Consider the following 7,004-nt stretch of genomic DNA (forward strand, 5'->3'; position numbering starts at 1 on the left):
CAGTACCTCACAAATGTTGGAGAGTGGAAGTCAGGGCTCCTGGTGCTTTATTACATTCCAATAATTCCTCAGGTTAGTGGTAGGATAAGCCCCAAAGCACAATCGCCCTACTGGTCTGCAGGAGTGGACTTTAAATACTACTGAGGAAGACAGCATAAAGATTTTCATCTGATGAAAACTTTATTAGAAAAAAAAATTCTTTCATCTATTTTCCAAATCATAAGCTCACCAAAATTGCCATTGGAGCTTCACACAATGAGAGAGAAGTGAGAGAAATGAAGGTGTGAATTGAAGTACTAGAGAGCCACTGAGGAACCACAAGTGCACACACCCAGTTCAGTCCTGTTCCAGCCTGGGAGGAGGACAAGTAGGCACCCATCACCTCTAGAGCCCCCATTCCGAGTACAAAGTCAACTTAGATCTGCTCTTAGAACCTCTAAGTAATGCTTGTGTTCGTTAATAATGGAGTCATCTGGGGTGGGACTGTTCAGTCTTGCCAGAGAGTTTAGACAATGTCACTTTTTACAAATTAAGAGCAATAAAAAGCCAAAGAAATGCTCAGACACCTAAGACAAAGAAATGCTCAGACACCTAGCAAGCCCTTTCCAGAAGGGTCAGCACCAGGATCCCTGTGCCAGGGAGTGCTGCATCCGCTGGGAGGCAGCACAGGCTGAGGGGGGCATGGGCCAGCCCAGGACCCAAGTTCCAGTCCCTGCAGGGCTGCTGAGCAGGGTGCACCATCACCAGCAGCAGAAACTGGATGAAAATGAGGTGAGAGATGTTGAAGTGTTTTGTGGTGAAGATAGAACCTACTGAAAGAACACCCATAAAGAAGTTTGGGAAATGTGTACACTCATCCTTAACTAACCCCTGATGTGAAAGCACTATGCTGCTACAGAGATTTAAAACAGACGGGACAGCAGGGTGAACACAGTCAATGGTCCATATCTGCAGATTCATCCAACAACAGACCAAAAATAGTAAAAAGAAAGTTGTGTCTTTGCCAAACATGGGGAGACCTTCCCCTTGTGTTACTCCCTGGACAAGCAACATGGCTATTTCCCAGCATCTTAATGATGTTATTTGTTATTGAAAGTCCTCTAGAGGTCTTTGAAGGTATAAGGGAGGCAGGCACAGGTCACAGGCACACACCTAACCATGCCACTTTACACAGGGACTTGGGCATCCTTAGACTGTGGAATCCTGGAAAAGGCACAGGGACTGAGACCTGGAATCAATTTCCCAAGGAACTGGAAGATGACCATGCAGCTTAAGATGCCCTCTTACACAAACTCTGGTCCAGAGAGAAGGGTCCTCAGCCAAACAAATCCCGAGGTGCTGATTACTGCATCATTCTTACCCCTCTGGGAAATTTACAGCCGAGGAGAACATGATACAGCTCAAAGATGTCCTGTAGCTGAGAACTCTTGAACTCACAGAACTGCTTGACAACAACACCTTTCGTCTCACACATGGGTGCACTAAGAAGTGGCACAGGGTTATTAAAAATGACAATCACACTCTTTTGTGATGCCTTGTGGGCACTCAACTGCTCCAAGATGAGACTGAATATCTCCTTCCTTGCCCTTGTCCTTGTGCCAGAAACTCACTGAAGTGGAAAATGGACGCAAACCTCGTACTTTTTCTGAGAAGCATATGGCCACAGAAGTTGCTGCCGAGGCTCTGGGTGAAGACGGGAAGGGTTATGTGGCGGGAATGACACACAGGTTTCCCCATGAAGCAGTTGTCTCCATTCAGCACCATTTTCCTGCTACAGAGTAAGGTACACTCCTGCCATAGACCAAGGCAAATTGGAGACAGAAAGTGCCAATTTGTTCGAGGTTGCATTGTGGGTGCAAATCTGAGCATTCTCAACTTGGTTATTGTAAAAAATGGAGAGAAGGACTTTCCTGGACCTACAAATACTACTGTACCTTGTTGACTGGGACCCCAAAGAGCTAGTAGAATCTGCAAACTTTTCAATCTCTCTAAGGAAGATTATGTCTGACAATATGTTTTTAGAATACCCTTAAACAAGGAAGGTAAAAATATCCAGGACCAAAGCATGATTCAGTGTCTTGTTTCTCCACATGTCCTGCAACACAAGGGCTGGCATATTGTGCTGAAGAAACAGTGTGTTGAGAAGGATAAAAAAGAGTCTGCATAATGTACCAAATTTTTGGTCAAGAGAATAAAGATGCCAAAGAAAAATACCAGGAACAGACTGCTAAGAGATGCAGGCTTTCCCCTCTGAAAGCTTCTAAGTCTGAGTCCAGTCAAAAATAAGAATTTTTAGAGTAATAAATAAATAAATGGCAATAATATCTAGTTTCATACTGGAGAGATGACATTAGTGAACCACCAACCAAAGCCTCGGGTGACCACCTGTTTTATCCACAGCTCCTGGGCCCTATCTGATGGACAACAGGCAGCTGAAGGCAATGGCTGATGTGACAGGTCAACCCTGTGATCAAGAGTCACAGTCCACCAGCAGGCTCACAGGGGCTGGACTTTGTTAACTTGCTCCCCAGGCTCCACCCACCAGGCCACCCAGTCATAAGCCAGGACACTGTCTCCCAAGGACTGAGGAAGGGAGAGCATGTGGCCCATGAGTGTGAAGTCAAGCAGGGTCATGGCACAGCCCAGGTGGAGGCAAGGGAGCAGGAGGCATCACAAAGGTCCCAGAGACTCCAGTCCAGCTCCACCCTTTAATCCTAGGATGGAACAAGTTACTCATCTCACTTTAACCTCCACCTCAAAATCTGCAGGTCAGGACAAACATATTCCATTCCTGGAAGAGTCACAATGAGGATCATGTGAAATAATCCACATCTTATAACCCCTATGCCTTAGGACATGATGAGAATCAATAAATATTAGCAATTATCACTTTACTTAAAAGAAACTGATCACCTCAAAAAATGCAGCTGCCTCTGGTTAGCAACAAAGAAGTGCAGTTTGGGATTTTTGTTTCACTGTTACATGAAATGTTTTTGCCTTGAAATTCATCAGAAAATGTGGCTCTTGAGCCTTCCCTGGGAATCTCACTGTGAGGTTGATATGGCCTTAGTCACTCTGTCCTTGTGAATAAACTTTTGGGTTGATGACCTCAGTAGCTCTGAGATATGGTCTGGCCAGTGGAGGCCCTCCCCTCTGGTTCACTGGCACTGCCAGGAGGACCCAATGCATTGGGAGGCTCACACAATTCAGTTGTGTTTTGGCCTGACCCACATTTTCTATCAGCACTGAAAAATCAGTAAGCTAATACATGCCAGAAGAATGGGCCTAAGGGAAGGTGGGGAGGAGGATCTGGGGGCAGGGAGCAGCAGGAGACCCAAGATGGACACAAGGACTGAAGGGAAGGCAGGAATGGGGCCTCCTTGCTGGGCACTGAAGTCCATTCCCACAGCTCAGCTTTGGAAAACCACCATTCCAAAGTTCACTGGGGGTGTCTTGTGCAGCAGCTCCAGAGACCCATGTGCAGAAACAAAGTCAACCTTCCTGCCCCTACAAGGCCACATTCTAGTCCACATGGACACCACCAGGGTTTCCACCTCCAGAGACCCTAGGGGATCCTGGGAAGGCCCCCAGTAACCAAGCTGCCATGGCCCTGGGCTGCACCAACTCCTGGTCCAACCTCCAAGACCCTGCCAGGCACATCCCATGCAGGGAGGCCAAACCCCACAGGTAACAGGGTTGTGGTTGCTTGCCACCCTGCCCAATCCTCCACTCCTTCTCCCACTCCCCTCTGTGCCAGGCCACTTGTGGCTGCCTTGGGGCTTTATTTAGCTGGGAAGGCACAAATAAATGTTGTTCTAACTCACAGAATCCCTGTCCAGAAAACCAACACCAGCCAGGTCAGCCTGCTACCCTGGTCATGTTCAGTGCACCTCACATCAAGGCCATGGACATTCATGCAGGATGGGGGCTGGTGGTTGATGTGGTCAGTTGATCACAAAAGTCAGTGTGGTGCCCAGCACTGAGAAGGCAGTTGGAGCCCCTCTCTGTACTGAGATGCTGATCTAGAAAAGTACAGGAATCCTTTCATAATTTTCTCTTAGGATGAAGAAAATTGAAACTAGAGAGAAAGGCAGCAACTTTGTTTACTAAAATTTCTGGAATTATTTGAAAGATTATTTTGGGCACAAGTAGAAGTTGAAATACTGTGTTGAACAAGAGGAGGCCAAACTTCTGAAGGTGAACCAGAGAAAAAGGAGCACAGCCCCCTTCCACTCTTTCCTAGGGGTCACTCCATGTGGAAATGGGATCCATGAACTCCCTTTCTTCCTGCAGAGCAAATAGTGTTGGTCTCTGCCAGCCAGGGACATGGGTGAGAGCCACTGTTGCCAGCCATGCCCTGAAGACCTGGTCATCCTCACTGTACCCAGTGAGAACTGCAAGCCTGTGCAGCCTGTGCAGCCTGTGCCTTATGGTGGCTGTCGCACTTGGAGCACAAGCTGGTGAGACCCATCACAATCCGGGTGGCAAGCCCACACAGAGGCTCCAGGAGGGAATGTGGACGGTGCCACATGCCAGGCATCACAATCCTCAGATGTGGCTCCCAGGCCTGCAGCCAGAGAGAGGTGTGTCCTCAGCCAGCTCTCTGGTTTCTGTGCCTCACTCTCCCCATTGGTAAAATGAATGGGTTTGCACCAGCTCATCTCCAGAGCACACCACCCTGAACACACCCTGCATTGTGGTCATGCATGTCCCACCCACACAGAAGGCCCTGGAAATGGAATCGCACAGCTGTTCCTCATACCAGGGACCAGGGACAATACTGGGCCTGGGCTCTTTAGTTCCCAGGTCCTCAACCCCAACCATCCATTCCACAGAAATGCCCCTGGAAGGCTATCCCTGGCAGACAGGGCTTCCTGCTCAATTTCTTCAGGGCAAGACAGAGTCCTGTCCCTAGGTCTTCTGAGGTTCTCTCAGCCCAGGAGTCTCCAAGTGCCCAAGTGGTGTGCCAGCAGCAACCCCACACTAGTCAGAATGTGCTTGGGAGAGACCCTGTCTCAGGTTCAAAGTTGATCACCTCCTGAAGTGGGCTTTGATTTCTTTGTTTCCTCCCAAGGCAACCTCTCCAGAGATGGAGAAGAGGCAAGGAAATGTTCATGTTGTCACCCAGAAGTTCCCATTCACTGATCAATTAAAACCATGGAACATGGGCTACATACCAGGCACTGTGCTGACTGCTGGGGTCATCAAGGCATGGGGCTCCCACGGACACCTGCAGATGCCAACAGCCAGCCAGGACTAACAGGCATACCTGGAGAGTCAAGAGTGGCAGTGTGGCAACCTGGCTTCTGATCTGGGTGGCAGGGGAGGATAAGTGGGTCTCCAAGGTTCAGAGGGCCACTTGTGGCAAAGGACACCCTGCAGAGGCCGAGACTCAGCAAAGGACAGTCTGCTCTAAGAAGAGGGAAGGGCGGGGTGGTGGGCTAGAGCCTCTCCCTCCACCCAGCATGGTTCTGAGGTGCACATCCAGGAGCTGACTTCAATAACCAGCTCACAGAAGGGTAACAGGATATTACAACAAAAATCAGAACATAGGACTGAACCCATCACTCAAATCTTTGAGACACAAATGCTAAGAAAAAAGCAGGCAAAAATAATCTTTTAAAAAGATAAGGTCTAGAACAATATGCACAGTATTATTCCATTTGCACACATCTGTAATCCCAGAGGCCTGGGAAGCTGAGACAGGAGGATTACAAACTGAAAGCCAGCCTCAGCAACTTAGCAAGGTCCTACGTAACTTAGTGAGACCCCGTCTTTAACTAAAATTTTAACAAATGGTCTAGGGGTGTGACTTAGTGGTAAAGTGCCTGTGGGTTCAATCCATGGTACCAAATATTTTATATAAATAAAAAATATTTTGTAAAAACTATTTCTGGAAGAGGTTAAGACAATCCTTCTGTGGTGCTCCAGGGACCACATGCTGCTCTAAACTCTGTGTATTAATTCATTTACCCTGCCCAGTAACCCTGTAAGTTTTCTTGCTCCTCAGACATGCCAGAGAGCTCACATAACTTGCTTATCACTCTTCAATCATCCACAGGGCTGGCAGGCACCATGCTTCTGGGCCTCTGAGGAGCCCCCAGAACCAGAAAGGGTGCTGGGGATGGAGGTGGGAACCCTGTTCATTCCTGATTGGTGCCAGGCAATTCTCCCTGTAGAATCTTTTGTAACTATGGATTCAAAATAAGCAAGCACAAGACTCAGAACTAGGGTTTTTCTGGAGACATAGGACCACAGGCATTACCCACAAAAGACCTGGGCAGTTCACTGAGAGAATTGTGCCCTGCTGCCACCAGGCGTGCAGCACTGCCCAGCACAACAGGGAATCCAGGCCTGGCCAGGGCAGTTGCTCAGACACCAACCTTTCAGGTGCCACTTCCCAGTTCTGTCTTGGCTGGCAGCAGCTTGGTACCAACACACTGAAAAGGAAGAGGTGGTGAGAGGGCAGGAACAGGGTGGTTCCCAAGCCTACCTCACCAGGGTACTTCTCAACAGCACCCAGAGTTGGGACTAGGCAGGGAAATATCCTGCTTCCAACTGCCAACTTTAGCCTGAGTGGCCACTCGGGTCCCTTCTTGAACCAGGAGCCCATATATTAGACCATACCATGGTTCATTTCAGCAAAAATCAGCTAGCATTCTTCTGATCTGGGGCAAAAAATTCCCTCCTGAGAAACAACATTACATCATTGCCTCTTGCCACTGACCAGTGGGACAAATGACACACGTACTCTTCAGAAGTTCATGAAGCAGCTTCTGCTTTATTCGGATAACACCCTCAATATATAAGCAGTCTCATGCATAAGTAATTGTAACAAGATATGTCCATCCAATCCTATTAAAGGTCAAGCAATCATGAGCTCAAGCATACATGTAAGATATATCTGTCCACGCACTAAGCGGCTGAACTAATTATCATACAGCCAATGGTAAACACTTCCTGTTTTTCTCAAGGCGCATTCAGCATGCCCTTTGGCTCTCTGC

The sequence above is a fragment of the Sciurus carolinensis genome, unplaced genomic scaffold (genome assembly GCF_902686445.1).
Source record: "Sciurus carolinensis unplaced genomic scaffold, mSciCar1.2, whole genome shotgun sequence".
Classification (NCBI taxonomy): Eukaryota; Metazoa; Chordata; class Mammalia; order Rodentia; family Sciuridae; genus Sciurus; species Sciurus carolinensis.